Source organism: Pteropus vampyrus, unplaced genomic scaffold, assembly GCF_000151845.1.
Source record: "Pteropus vampyrus isolate Shadow unplaced genomic scaffold, Pvam_2.0 Scaffold22, whole genome shotgun sequence".
In the NCBI taxonomy this organism is placed as follows: Eukaryota; Metazoa; Chordata; class Mammalia; order Chiroptera; family Pteropodidae; genus Pteropus; species Pteropus vampyrus.
Window position 1 is genome coordinate 12,269,272 of NW_011888803.1, and position 16,053 is coordinate 12,285,324.

A 16,053-nucleotide genomic window follows, 5' to 3' on the forward strand; every position below is an offset into this window, starting at 1 on the left:
CAATGCCGTACACTGAAGAGTATCTGTTTATCCCCACAATTGCGAGGTTGACTGGGAGCTACAACTCACTGTCACTGCCCAGCATCATCAGAGAGCATTGTGCTGCATTCTATCAGTACTAGCCCAGGAAAAGATCAAGACTCAAAATTCAAAGTATGGTTTCTACTGAATGCATATTAGTTTCACACCATTGTAAGCTCAAAAAATCTTAAATACGAGACTGTCTATGTTCCTTCTCTGCTTAAATCAGCCAGCATTTTTTGTTATTACACTTAAGAATCTTGACATATACTAACAGTGGTTACTCCTGGGGAGCAAACTTGGGAAATGGTGATTTTTTTTATGTTACTTTTTGCATTTCTATATTGTTTTAACTTTGTGCCTCAGAAAGTTCCCACTCCTCTTCCTTCCAGATAAAAGAAGGCCATGTATTGCGTACTAAAAGCTTGATCCTTATTCTTCAAACAATAGAAGCCACTGAAGAGTTCTAAGAAGGCCAATGCCTGGACAGAGATTCTTTTTAAAGCAGTACGAGAGTGGCTTTGAAGAGAACAAGACTACATGCAAGGGGACCTGTAAAAAATCAGTTGCTATAATCCCAGTAGTTTATTGTTGGAGCTTCAGCTAGGGAAGAGGTAAGATAGAGCCAAAGAATCGGATAGATTTGAGAGTAAACTGAGAGGTAAATTTGGCAGAAAAGATATAATGGGAGAGGACATAATGAAAGCAGTCAAGGGTAACTTCCAAGTTTCTTGTCATTGTGACTGAATGGTGATATCATCATCTAAGACAGAATGAAGAAAGGAGAGCAAGCTTATGAGGAGAGATGATGAATTCTAGTTAATCTTTAGTTAAGCTCTGAGTATCTATGAGATTTCTGGATGGAGGTATCCAGTAAGTAGTTGGAAATAGCAACCTGACATTCACAGATTCTGTGTAGAGCAGAAATAAAGACTTAGGAATTATCAGCATTTAGGTGATGAAAATTGAAATCATGAGAATGAAGGTCATGTAGGGAGAGTATGAAGTATGAGCAGAGCAGAGAAAAGGAAAAAATGAAATCCAGGAGAATATATTAGGGATAGGCAAAGAAAACAAAGATCTCATAAACAAACAAACAAACAACAACAACAACAAAAAAAACAGAAAAACAGCAGTCAGAGAGGTTGAAGGTAAATAAGTAATGTGAAATATCTAGAAGCCAAAGGTGTGCATAACCTCAAAAAAGAAAAATCGATTAACTATATGAAATTCGGCAGAAATATCAAATAAGATCAAAGAAAAATGTTCATGGATTTTGCAATCGGAATATATCTACAAAGAGCATGATGAAGGTACTTCTGGGTACTGATCCGGAAAGGGTCCCTTTTACAAAATGTACTTAGGTACCTAGAATTAAAAAATATATATATACATACATATATATATAAGTATATATATATATGTATGAATAAAATGTCAATATGATCAAAGTTCTGTTCTGATTTGACCTGCTTGCCTACTTTTCAAGTAGTTAGGTTCTGATTCTGAATAAGCATGGCAATTTTTACACTTTCTGTAGGCTCAGAAGCCTGTGGCTGAAGGAATTACAAATGATCTACTCTCAAATAATACATACACACTCTCTCTCTCCTCTGTTTTTATTACATTTTAAATAAGACTTTAAAAATGCTAACTTATCAGAAATACACTAGAGGGAAAAGAAACAGCATGGATGTAACCCCCTACTAATGAGGCACTAATGCATAATTATTATAATACACGTACTTCTCTCCACAGACGAATATTTATAAACACTGAAACAGTCTAGTTTGCAGTGGAATCTCATGTACAGATTGTTTTTCTCTTGTGGTTTGTCCTTTTTTCTTATTGTGGTAATATTTAATAAATTTCACAGGCTCTGCTCACTCTCTGAAAATATTGAATGAACCTATCTATATACAAAATATGTACTGCCTTCAATGAGTATATAGAAAGGAAATATTTATATTAAACATACCACCATCAATAAAAGTAGTCAATTTTCTTAATTTTAAATACTTAAGAGTTGAGCTAAAACACAATATGTTAAAACAAAACTGGTTAAATTAAGTAATTTCAATAGATGGAATTTAGGCCTGGAGTAAGGGGAAGCAAACAATTATAGTAATCTAGATTAAACAATGATAAGGTTTAAGAAAGTTCATTAAAGAGAACCTTTTCTCAGCCTGAGTTATGAACCAACTAAGAACTAAACAAGAGATGGAGATCAAATTATCAGCAGTATTAGCAACGAAGGTCAGTTCAGGTTGAAGGACATGGCTTAGGTGTGTGTCAATAATGGGTGAAAGTAAACTCATTTATTCAGTCCTATGAGGTGCTGAAATGCAGGCCTATTTGGCCATTAGAAAGATCAGGCAATGAAGGAAAGTATTCACCAAATACCACTTTGACAATGGTGTAAAAACTACCATTTGCTCATTCATTTTCTACTTTAGAAAATTTACATGGAATATTAAATTAGAATGTGTGCTATCTGTAAGAGCACACACACGCTCACATACATGTGCATGCACATACAAAATCAAACACACAGCAAGTGGCTAGGCTTTGTACGCCTGGTTTCTCTTCCAAACTCACTAGGTGAATAATTATGGTACCTCTGTAGTTTGGAGTGAGGGGTAAGGCAAAAGAAAAATTCCTCCCCATAGAAACTAAAGGATTGAGCAATAAGTAACTCACATCCCTCCTAATAAATACAAATGCTTATTAACTGATTTCAGTCAAGTTTCTTTTGCTTTCTCTCAACTGCAGAGTGGATATGAACACATTGCTATACACTCCATTTCTCTTTGGTTCTACTCATCAATATTATAATCATAAGTCTACAGATATGCATTGACTATGTATCTATAGTCTCATTTGTAGGAACAGGGTTTGAGCCTGGAATCATAATTACCTGAATTAAGATCCAACTGCTGACTAAGAAAGGTTAACATTGAGCAAAGCATTCCTTAAATTACATTCTGCATTGTATGAAAATCATTATTCATTCATTCCACAAGCCTTTATTGAGAGTCTGCTACTCTGACCCAAACAGCAGGCTAAGCCATGGAGATACAAAGAAGAACAATGTAAAATTCCTGACCTCTAAGAAATAACCCCCCCCCAAAAAATTTTTTTTCGAAGAAATAATGTAACAAATTACATTCGAGAAATAATGCTATCAAAATATTAAAAGTTTAGATAATCCCAATATATGAGAACTCATGAAAAAATTAGCCTCTGAGACTACAGGGGTATAGGTTGGAGCACTAAATAAGAAGTACTGATGTATCTGAAGAGTCATCTGGGAAAAAAGCAAACTTTTATTCATTCCATACACCGTAAGCCAAATTAAATTGCAAATGCATCAAAGATTTTTAAATGTACAAAAATAAAAGCTCAAAAGCTCTAGAAGAAAACATGGGGAATAATTTTTTATAATCTTAGATAGGGAAAGTCTTTCTAATTATGACTCCAAACCTAAAAGCTATGTTCTCACCTGGAGGTTTGACTAGGGAAGGATCTGCTTGCGAACTCCCTCACGTGGTTGTCAGAATTCATGGCAGCTTGTTTCTTCAATACCAGCCACAGAGAAAACAGGATTCTGCTGTTTCCAGTCTCTGACCTCTTTTAGACTTGCTTTTAAAGGGCTCACCTGATTAGGTGAGGCCAACCCAGGACAATCTCCCTTTTGATTAACTTAAAGTCATGTGGTTAGGAAGTTTAATTAGATCTGCAAAGTCTCTTCACCTCTGATATTTTCTCTTGGTTAGAAGCAAATCATAGGTCTGCCATCATTCAAGGAGAGGAAATTATACAATGGTGTCATTCAATAGTGATCAACTTAGGTGTGTGCCAAATCCCCTTAATATATAAAGAGTTTCAAGAAATCTATAAGGAAAAAAAAAGTACAAAAACTGGCAAAGAAAATGAACAGTTGAAATATACGAGTTCCAGACAAAATATTCAAGAAGTATAAATTTGTCTAATACTATGGAGAACAACTGCAATTGGCAATATCTACAAATGCCAGAAATCCCTCATCGAAAATTTTTTTCTAAAGATCTATCAGCATATATGTGAAATTACATAGATTTTAGCAACACTTGTAAGAGCAAATTTCTAAAATTTGTAAAAACAACTCAAATATTAGATGTCAAATAGGGAGTGGGTTAAATTAACTATGGTACATTCAAATACCGAAATAGTATGCAAATACATAAAGAATGTGAATGTATACCAAATACTGCCATGAAAAGAAAAAGTAATATGTAGAACAGTATATACAACAGTTATCTTTTGTGTAAAAAGCAGAGAAAACAAAGAATATCATCTGTATTTGCTTTCAGAAGCATAAATAAATTCTAGAGGATATGTATATATATATGGAGGGGATATATATTCATTTATATATATGTGGTTAGATGATAGATGATGGATGGATGGATGGATAGATAGAGATAGATAGATAGATAGATAGATAGATAGATAGATAGATAGATAGATAGATAGATAGAGATAGATAGATAATAGATAGGAAGAGTCTTTTACAGCTCATACCCTGTAGTTGTTTCTCTGATGCTACCTAGTCATAGTGAAACCTCCAATCTTAAATTCAATTAGAACTAAGTTGTATTATTTCACCACTCAAGGTGGAAAAATTCCTACAGATGCAATAGTAAACTGATGATCGTTGAATCCATCATTACTCAAATTCATCATATTTATAATTCTCATGCATTTTCACCCTCTTACTAAGGAGTTATAAACTTGATGGGATAAGAGTGGGAAGGGACCTTTCTTTTACCTCCTGGTATGCTCAACAAATAACCTCTAAACTAACTTCTATAGAATTTCACAGTCAGAAAATGTTTTTCAGACACTGCAATTGTCTACATAGACTTCAGAGAAGGTGGCAACTTGAACTCCTGTATTTATCTCTGCTCTCTCTTTCACCCTACTAAAATGATAAAATAGGAATCAAAAACTATAAACCCACAAGGACAAAGAGAACAGAAAAGACAAAAACAGAAGAGATCCTTCCATCTCACTTGAATAAGAACAGGTGGTCATTCACTTAGCAAAGCAGGAAAACCTGAAGCCTGAGCCAGCAAAGAGAAAAACTAACAAAAAGCAACTTTTTTCATACCATCAGAACCCCAGGAAAGGGAAGAAGTTCAGGGCACCAGGAAGTTTGGATGGATATTCTACATAAAGCTTTGTTATTCAAAGTCTGTGAACCAACCACATAGGCATTTCTAAAAGCTGGTTAGAAATGCAGAATTCCAAGCCCCACTCCAGACCTATTGAATCAGGGCCTATACTTTAACAAGATCCCTAGGTAACTTGTAAACACATTAACATTTGAGAGGCATTGCTATAAAGAGTGGTTCAATTCTCAGGACTGCCTCCACATGCCACAGAGCCACGAAACCACTTTCTCCCATCCCAGCAGAAGATAAGAGGCTTTCTCCTTGGCAAGGTTGAACCTGAGAGCTCCTAGACTCACGGACACCGGCACAAATGAAGACAGGAGTGAAGCGACAAAGAACACAGCTTCTATCCAAAGCTATATAGTGAAGAGCAAGGCATTCAGCTCCTTTATCCTGTTCAGCTCCCCAGAGTCTAGCAACAGGCTTCCGTTCTCAGGAATTCCCAGAATTTCCCCTTAGGGGAATCCAACAAGCTCGAGAAGATCTGCACATGCTAACATTTGGGGATATCCAATAAAGTCAGTTCATCACTTTAGCATCTCAACAGTTAAAAAGAGCAAGGCACGCAAAACTGACCCAAATCAGAGAAGTGTGCATTCTGTCTCTCAGATTAATATCTGGCACAGCACCTACAGTAAAAATGGCAAATGCTCTAACCATTGATAATGGCTGTCTATGACAGTCAGGCAAGAAAAAAAGATGTAATTCATTTGCAATGTATTCCTCAAGTGTGGGAGAAGACGTAGTCATACAGATGATAATATTATACTAACAGCCTACATTTATTGAGAAACTGATTTGCCACATTCCCTGTACTATCATGTTCAGTTCCCACAATTGAGGTAAATACTATTATTACCTCTTTCCACAGATGAGGAATTTGAGAGTTAAGAGGGATTAAATAGACTACTAGATAAAATGGCAGATGGAACATACATCTATCCCTTTAGCTCCCTCCAGAAACTTCATGTTTAAATAAGATAAGGTAAACAGGAAAGGTGGCAATATTCTTGGAAACTGGTAAATAAACTGAGATTGGCAAAGGACTGAGCAGACCCCAGAACACTGAATCTTAAACTGAGTGAGGAAAGCAGTGAACCATAAAGCAGAATCTCTGCAATGATGGGGAATTAGAATTCTAGGTTTTTCTAGAAGTCAGGGTGAAGAGGGGAGAGTGACTAAAAGTAAGGACTGGCTGAAACTTTTGTTTAGGAAGCAATAAGATCCCCACACCACCTTCTCTACTCTTGCCCCTGTCTCATCTAGGAAAAAAGACAAGATTTATTCTCAGGAGGAGGACTGGTAAGAGGGTCCTTGATGGGGGACACCAGGTACAGTTAAGGACATGAACGATGCACTGAAAACAGACTTACCTTCTTGGCTCCCTCCCAGAACACTGGCAGTCAAACATTCACCCTCCAGGCAGGAGACTGTAGGTGTCTTTGCAACCCCACTAGAATCTGACCAGTCCAAAAGGAAAATCCTAGAGACACTGACACTCAAGGTTCTCAGTAAATAGATCTCTCTACAGCAAAGTCACAGGCTCGTGGGCTTAGAGCTGCCAATCCACTTTAAATGGCATGCAATTATTCACTACAAGATTGGCAAAGCTTAGAATATGCGGTGGTACTTAATTTTGGCTAGAATATAAGGAAACAGACTTCCTCACACACGACTGGTGAGAATGTAAATTGGCATAACCTCTTTGGAAAGCAATCTGGCTATACATTTCACAGCACTTCAACTGCCAGCAATTTACCACTCAGCAATTTCATTAGCAATTTACTTGCAAAATAAGCCAAGCTATACATGCAAAGATGTTCGCTGAAGCATTGTTTATCATAAAAACTGGAAGAAAAAAAAACTTAAATAACCACCAGTAAAAAAAAAAATGGTTTAAGAAACTAGGTCCATTTATGAAGTGAAATACTGTGCAAACTTTACAAAAAATGAAGTAGCTCTATATGTATTGATATGGTATGATCTCCAAAGTATACTGAAAAGTGAAAAGAAATAGAGTGCATAAGAGTAAATATGATATACTACCATCTATATAAAATACACATATACATTTATATTTATATATACGCACACCTATTTATATATACACCCATATATGCTTATCTTGAAAAGAAAATGTCCGATACATTTCTGGAAATTGCTAACAATTGCTACATCTGGAGAGACAAATTATGGTTCTAATATGAGAGAAGACTTGTTTTCCATTGCATATGTGTGAATGATTTTTTTTACCATATGCATGTATTTTTTTATTTAAAAATAAAATATTGAAAAGACATTTTAAAAAGTTGTGTATCTTTATCTGAAGCATTAGCTACTATTAGAAATAAAATATTCCCAATCTATATCCTTGACCAAGAATTCTCCCTTGATACTGGGACATATAAAATTAAAATTCAACAAGTCTAAAACCAAGCTCCTGACCTGGCTATCTCACCCATGACTTACCACCATCAAACATGTTTCTGTTCCTACATTTCCTAATTGGACCACTTTTCATCCAATCTCTTGAGTCAGAAACCTAGAAGTTACATAAGACTCACCTTTCCCCTCACCCTCAAATCCAATCACCAAATACTACCAATTCTACCTCCTAAAATGCTCACAAACCTCCCAACCAACCATCTCTTCTGCCTTAATTAACACAGTTATTATACCTCCCCCTGGTGACTCTAATACCCTTCTTACTAACTCTGTATTCAGTATCTCCTGAATCCATGGTCCACTGAATTACCAAGGCGATCTCTCAATAGCCCCAATTTGACCATCCATTCTCTTCCTTACTATCCTTTAACAGTTCTTTGTTTTATCACATAATTGTGATCTGCTCCCTACCACCTCTCCTCTCTTTCTTTCCCTTCCCCTTCAACACAGAAACCTACCATTCTAAATACTTTCAGCCTCCCAACTGCACCACACAGAGTCCATGTTGTTCCCTCTTCCTGAAATGTTTTTGTTCCCTCCTCTAACTCCCATTATTCCTTAGTGTTGTTTTACTTAGTACCTCTACTCTGATTATGGACCTCTTCATATTGTCTCTTTTATTTTCCTAACCTCAAATTCTAGTACAGTTCCAGGATATAATGGTCTCTCAGTAAATAACTGTTGAAAAAATGAAGCTAGAAAAACCAGGTATCATTCTAATGTAAGTAAGGACAACTCTTCCAGCCTAAAATAAGGTCTTCCTTGAAAACAGTGATTCTTGTCAACCTAACTTGTTCTCCTAACTGGCATCTTAATAATGCCTAAGGTGAATAATGTTTTTACATTATGCCTTAAATATTGAAGTAGCCATATTACATGGAGAGGCCCCCTGAGAGGAACTACCAATGAGATGTGACAAAATTAGTATACATGGCTCAAGTAAGAAAGTAATGGCTTTTGACCAATTAAAGTTAATATAAATAAACTATAAAATATTAAAAATAGTTTAAATAATGTTTGCTAGAACAATGGAATCAGGAAAAGAAAATTCAACTATATAAAGCCCTATGTGGAATATAAACCATTCAAACCTCAACTCTTATTCCTCTCGCCTAAATGTCCTGTACTTGCAGATATATCTTTCTATCACCTTGACAGTTTTCTTTTGTATACAAATTTTATTTACCTGAATTATTAATGCTGCTTTTGTTTGTGCTCATATCTTAATTTTTCTCTCTTCATTCACCTCTCATGAATGTTCGGATTCACATTTTAGGAGACAATAAACAACATATTTCTGGGAAGCTAGGTAGTGTCACCAATGTTTTTGTACTGCTAGGAGATTATTCTGTTTTCCAAGTTTAAAAAAAATAAGTGTTTCTCCTTTTTTAAACTGTCAATCACTGAAATTATACTTTAAACTGAATTGGATGGATAAAAGATAGATTTTAAAGTATGGATTGTGGGTCAGACAAGAAAATACAGTACATAGAAACTCCAGCGAGCAAGCAATTCACAAAATGAAATATGTGCCTGCAGGAAAAATTCCTCGGGCCAATAACAAACACCAATTAGTCATGTTCAGTAGAGTATTATTTTAGCTGTACAGTAAAAATCTCAATGTTTTTACTAGCATCACCCTATTTTAGCTGGACAGTAAAAATCTCAATGTTTTTATAGCACATAGTGTTCATGCTCAAACAGCTCCTGTTCAATTTAGTCAGAAGTTTTGTGGAAGCAAAGTTAAGAATAGAAAGAGAGTTGAGATTATAGCAAGACAAACTACTCAACTTTAATTGAAAAGAAGAGGTGGGGTTAACAGTCTTTCAGATCTTTTTAAAAATATGCTTGTAGTTTTCTGTTTTATTTTACAATAAATTAAAGTGTAATTATTGAAAAGGAAGAGAAAGCAAGTTCTATCTTTTTGCAAAAGTTCCTTGTAACTCTTTAGAAAGAATGATGCCTCACCAACTCCCACTGAAATCACAAACATTCAGTTAAGATATTAGGAGACCATATGTACAAACACCCTATGATTTCAAACAGACAAGCTCATTGGGAAGAAAAAAGTTTTCTGTCTTTGATTTCTTTTAGAGTGATAAAATGAAAGGGACAGTAATACATATTTTAAGCCCTGTGAATTCACAATGGGGCTTTAGAATAAAGAGGTAAAACCCTTTGAACTAACAAAGGTCCATCACCATGCACTTTTTTTTCCCCACAAGAGCCTTATGAAAGAAATTATGCTAGATGGAGAGACCAGCTGGCTTTTGCCACTACGCCTTTAGTAACATAACCCATTTCCAGACTGTATCAATCCAGCCAGAATGGACCATATCACTGACTCCTCTTGGACCTCTCCTCTGACTGCATAGAGCTGTTTTTAGCCCAATGCCTTGTGAAAGCATTCACTCACCGGCTTACATCTGAGTGTCTCTTTGTACTAGCCCAAAGCCTGAAGTCTGCTGACTCCATTAAGTTGATTAAAGTAGTCCCAGAGACGACCTCAGCTTTTTCACTGCCCTTAGATTAAAGACCAGAAAAGACTCCTTTTTCTGAGGATGTGTTAGTTTGGTTGGGGAGGTAATTTGGGTGAGGTGTTGGGTTTTCTGGGATTTTTTTCTGGTTTTATTTTATTTTCTCTGTAATTTTCAAAGAGGTCAATACAAATAAAAGGTTTTGTATCAGAAAAATTCAGGAGGCTTTTATTAGAAATGATTTCTCACTCCTTTGTTCCAAAAGACAGCAGTTACAGCTACTTAAACTTAAGAAGTCATCATTATGTCCTGATGAAGCATTCATCTGGGGCCTGAGAAAGTATCAGTAAGTTCCCTAATGTAACTGAAAGGAAACGGCCCCTCAGTCAAATTTAAAATCTAGAGTAAAGGTGGAGGGCAAAAAATCAAATAGTCTATGTGTTAACTGATCATAAATCCACAAAAAAAAAATCAAGAAAACAAAATGGGACACAGCACAAGTTCAGCATCTATTTTCTATCACACTAAGAAAAGGTAAAGCATAGTGGTTGAGAACATGGGAACAGGCATTGAACTCCCAGGTTATCTGACACACCACGTTATCTCAAACACTAGCTTCACCAATTACGTGACATTGGGAAAGTTACTTAACCTCAAAAGCTCAGTTTTCTTATCAATAAAATGAGGATAATAATGGTATCTATCCCACTGGGCTATAAAAGAAGTTACAAGAAAAGTTATCTTAAGTATTTAGCACAATACCTGGCATAAAGTACACACTCACTACAGTTTAACAATTGTTCTATATAAAATATTTTTTGCAGTTCAACAAAGCAAATTTAGAAATATCAAATGGTTTGGTTTGAGACATTAAGCTTAGCTCCAAAAGATCTGGGTTTTAGTTCTGGCTCTGCCATTTACTCACTGTGTGACTAACTATAAGCAAATTTTGAAGCCTCAATCTCGTCATCTGTAAAATGAGGGAGTTACACTGGATTGAAATTTTGTGTATCCAAATGCCTGCTCAGCAGCATCATTCTATATGTTCAGACTGAATTACTGCTATTTCCCCAAATCTTGTTCCACTTGGCCAAAAGAGAATTTTATTTCTCTCTCCTAATCCCATATCTCAATAAACTTCCCCATTTCAGTAAATAGCACTGCCATTCATCTAGTCGCCCATAACAAAAACCTTGAAATCATTCTTGAGACTCTCTTTTTTCCACAACTTATATCAAATCCAGGAGCAAGACATATTGGCACCTACCCACAATAAATATCTAGAATTCTACTGCTTCGCCTTACATCCACAGCTGTCTTTCCAGTCCAAGTTACTATCATCTCTGGCATGGATTACTTCAATAGCCTCCTTCCTCTTAGACTGGACTCTTTACAATTATGAAATATCCCTCATTTCTAATGAAGCTTCTTATCTTGAAAGTCAACTTTGTCTGATATCAGTAAGGCTGTAACAGTTTTCTTTTGGTTAGTTTTTTAAATATATCTTTTCCTACCCTTTTACTTTTAACTTTATTATGTCCTCAAATATTTGCATCCTTTATTCTCTGTAAGCAACATATAGTTGGGTTTTATATATTTAGCCAGTATTACAATCTTTCTTTCATATGGAATGTTTAGTCCATTTACTTGTAATAGAATTACTGATATAATAGGTTTACAGCTATGATTTTATAATTTATTTTCTATTTTACTCTCTGTTTTACATTTTTTACTATTTTTTTGATTAATCAAATATGTTTTTTCATCTTTTCCTCTGTTAATTGTTATATTATTCATTGTTCTTCTACAGATTATATAGATTATATCATCTATACTCGAGTGATAAAATTACTTTTATCACTTCCCAATACTTCTAAAACCTTAGAACATTTTAATTCTATTGAATCCTCTCTTGCTCTTGTATTATTTTGTCATGCATCTAGTTATATATCAATTTAAAACTCTAAAAGACATTACCATTATTCATTTATATTTACCTATGTATTTGCCTTTTCTGGTGTTTTTCATTCCCTCTTGAATTTACATGCTTCTCTCTGAAGATCTCCTCTAACTATTTCTTTCAGTACAGGCCGAGTGGCAACAAATTCTCTCCATTTTTATCTGAAAAATATGTTTATTTCATCTTAATTTTTGAAGTATATTTTCACTGGTTACAGAATTCTAGCTTGACAATTTTCCTTCATTATGCTAAAGATGCTATTCCATTGCCTTCTGACTTCCATGGTCTCAGTTGTGAAGTTATATGTAAGACTTATTGATGTTTTTTTAAAGTAATGTCTTTCTCTTGCCAAATTTAAGACTTTCTCTACTTATTAATTTTGCAGCAGTTTTATATATGAGATTGCAGGTATTGTTTCCATTGTATTATCCTACTTAAATCTGTGGATTAATGTCTTTAATTGCTTTGGAAATTTGTTAACCATTAACTCTTTGAATATAATTCATACGCTATTCTCTTCTCCTCTCCTTCTGGAACTTCAAGTAAATGTTCTTTTTAGAATATTCCACATTGATCTTATCTGTTTTTTTGTTTGTTTGTTTGTTTGTTTTTTCCCATTATTTTTCTCTCTGGGCTTCTGCTTGGGTATTTTCTATTGGCCTGTTTTCCAATCCCAAAAATCATAGAGCCTCCAGATGGTGCTCTCTTCCACCAGAAAGGCTTTCCTCTCTCTGACAATAGCAAGGACAGCTCTCAGAGGCACTAATCATTTCAAGTCAATCAGGGATTGAACTGGGTTGGGGCTATGTTGAAGATTTGGTAAAACTCAATCTATATCGGCTTGACTCTGTTCCTAGGGCATGGTTCCCCTAGGGCTTATAATTGTAAACTTAATAAGATTTTGCTTTCCCAAATCTAAAAGCCTACAGGAGATTCAGTTCTGCCCTTCAGAGGTTTACAACTTAGCTCTTTAGCTTCCCATTCCCCACCACTTCAAATGTGGCAAATATCTTTAAGGGAAGGTCAGCTATGGCTCTGAGATTCCATGTGTCTCCAATTTTGTTACTCCAGCTCAAAAAACTCCAAATTTCTGCTGGTTTCTCTGTTTTCCAGGAATGGTTTTCTGCCAAAGGTCAGGCCTAGATTTTCATCTCTAGATGCACTCAGATTTAATAAATGTCCCAAATGAAAAGGCTCAGTAGATCAATTCACCATTCCTTCTAGGGATCTTATACCTTGCCTATTTTGTTTTTGAGCCTCTTCCTTTGGAGGAATCTTTGTTTCCTAAACATCATAAGACTATAAGATATGTCATGCTACTTTTCAAAAGATTTCAACCTAGCTCTTTAATCTCCATAGAACTTCAAAGTTCAGCAAACATCTTATGGAGAAAACTAGCCATGCAGCTGATATCCTTCCAATTTTGAATTTTGTCACTCTAGCTCCGTACAACCACTAAAATATTTATTTTCCCCAGAAGTAGCCTTCAGCCTGGGCCAAATTCTGATTCTTAGGCCACACCCAAAATTATCAAATACCCTCAGGAGGAAAAAGCACTCCTGATCATCAGCTTCCTCTCTAAAATTACAGTCCATTTTGTCCTCGTTGCTCCTATAGCTCTCTGCTGCTTTTAAATTATAAATTTTGAAATTTACCTACCTTTTTCTAATTGTTCTCAGCAAAAGCATTGAATTAGCACAACCAACTACATCATGTTGAGAAGTGGAAATCTACATAAATCTTCTAACAGCCTTTGCTGCTTTCATTTATGGCAATTGTGTAGGCTATTTGCCACACAGAAGCCAAGATGATCCTTTTAAGTTATAAATCAAATCATATCACTCCTATTATACTTATAATAAAATTCAAACTCCTTATCATGCTTTCAGAGACCTACATGTTCTTGCCCTGATACCTCTCCGACCTCTCATCTCTTAGCTCTCTCCTCTTTGTCCACTGTGGTCTAGCACAGTGAAACAGAATTTCACTATTATCCACTATATATTGTGTGTAGGTGCCCCAGACCTTCTAGTTATTTCTCCACCATGCTCATTAGAAATCTGTTCTTGTCCCTTGTCACATTCTATCCCACAATATAAGTTCTAAAAGACCAGGGACTTTGTCTATCTTGTCAACCACTTTATTCCCAGCACCTAAATTAGGCCCAACCATGTCACAAGGGCTAGATAAATACTTACTTAATAAATTAATGAATAAAATTTAAACTGCCTTTGCTGAAATGTGGCTGAGGTTCTGAAGCACTTGCCTAATAACTTCCTCTTGACTTCCTAAGATAGCCTAGATAATTGAGAATTGACTACATATTTTTAAATGAAATTTTAATTAAACTCTTATAGGATCCCCAAACATGTCCAAAACACCTTCAGGTTCCAAGTAGCATAGTTTAGAAATCAAGTGAATCACTAAGATTCCTTCCAGTTCTAACATTCTAGCCAAAAATAACGTGTCAGGAGAAAAGCTAAAGCTGAATATCCTAACAGGCCTGTCTTATTGATACTTTTGGGTTGGGGGGGGGCAAGAGAAAATATGTCCTTAGATGCCATAATAATCAAGAAGCTGAATTTTAAAGGCAAAAAAGAGCAATAACTATGTACTTATTTTGTGGCTCCAACTTATTTTCTAGTGAAACCTTATCATTTCAATACCCGGGTTTGGGAACCCAATCGAAATTAGTTCTAGGCTTCTTGCTGAATAAAAAGGACACTCTTGTCCAGAATGCACTAGAGTCTCTACAACTAGATATGCTTGTGACAATTCCATATGTATAGCTTAAATTTTTGCAGTTTTGCACCTTGGGTTCATTAAGATCCTACACACATAGTAGTAGAAGTTTCATTTGTAGAAGAGAAGGAAAATATAAAATAAAGTATTCTCGCTGACCTATGCTCTACTTCCTCTGATGAAAAAAGACTTTATGCTTATAGAGTTTCACAAAAGTAATGACTACATAAAGTCTAAACAACTCTGCCTGAAAGAACTGCATTTCATCAAAGGAGGTCATTAGTAATCACTCACACAGACCTGGGATTTTCTTCCCATTTCCACAAAAAGTGTCAATTTCTTCTTTCGCCCTGAGAAGCTTCCCACCATTCCTCAAAACAAGATTTCCCTGAAGTACCAGCCTAGAAGGCACAAGGGTTGTTAGGTATACCTTTGGTACCTATCTCTTTTCACTACAATACATATCTTTCATGATTCCATTGACCCAAGTAAGGCATAGTTTGGTTTTATTTGCTTAAATCAAATAACATAAAAAGAACGTGTCATTACAAAGATAAAACTTAACCAAGCGAAAGCTAAAATGAACAATAATTACCTTAGGCTATGGCAAAATTATTTGGGGACAACATAAATCCATGACCCAAAGGCAAATTGTTTATGGATGAGATAATGCAAATTTTCTCTGGTGCTATTCTTAGCTCAATTTATTAGCATCATCAAATATTATCTTAACACCAATCATAGGCCACAACTAATATTCCTTCTATATCTAAAAGAAACGTTTAAGGTAATTTGAAGTTTATACAATTTTTACTTACTTTTCACAATTATCTTTGATGCATTTTAACTCCTAAGTACTCATTTTTGATATAGGTAATTATCAAATAACAAACCACCTGAGAATTTTTTATGATGAGTACAACAAGACTTCTCAGAAACAAAGATGATTTCAAATTAGCCTTAGGATTCAGATACATAAAATGTTTCTCATTTCTGGGATCAAAATTAAAAACATTTTTTGTCTCCAGATATTTAGAATCATAATAACCAAATAAATAAAAAGTATTACTTTTCACTTCTGGGGCTTAGCCTGTAATTCGGAAGTTTCAAATGGTGGCAAGCAAATCAAATCCAACACATAGATGAATTTTATTCAACCCAACAGTGGTTTTTAAAAATTTGAATTCATTGC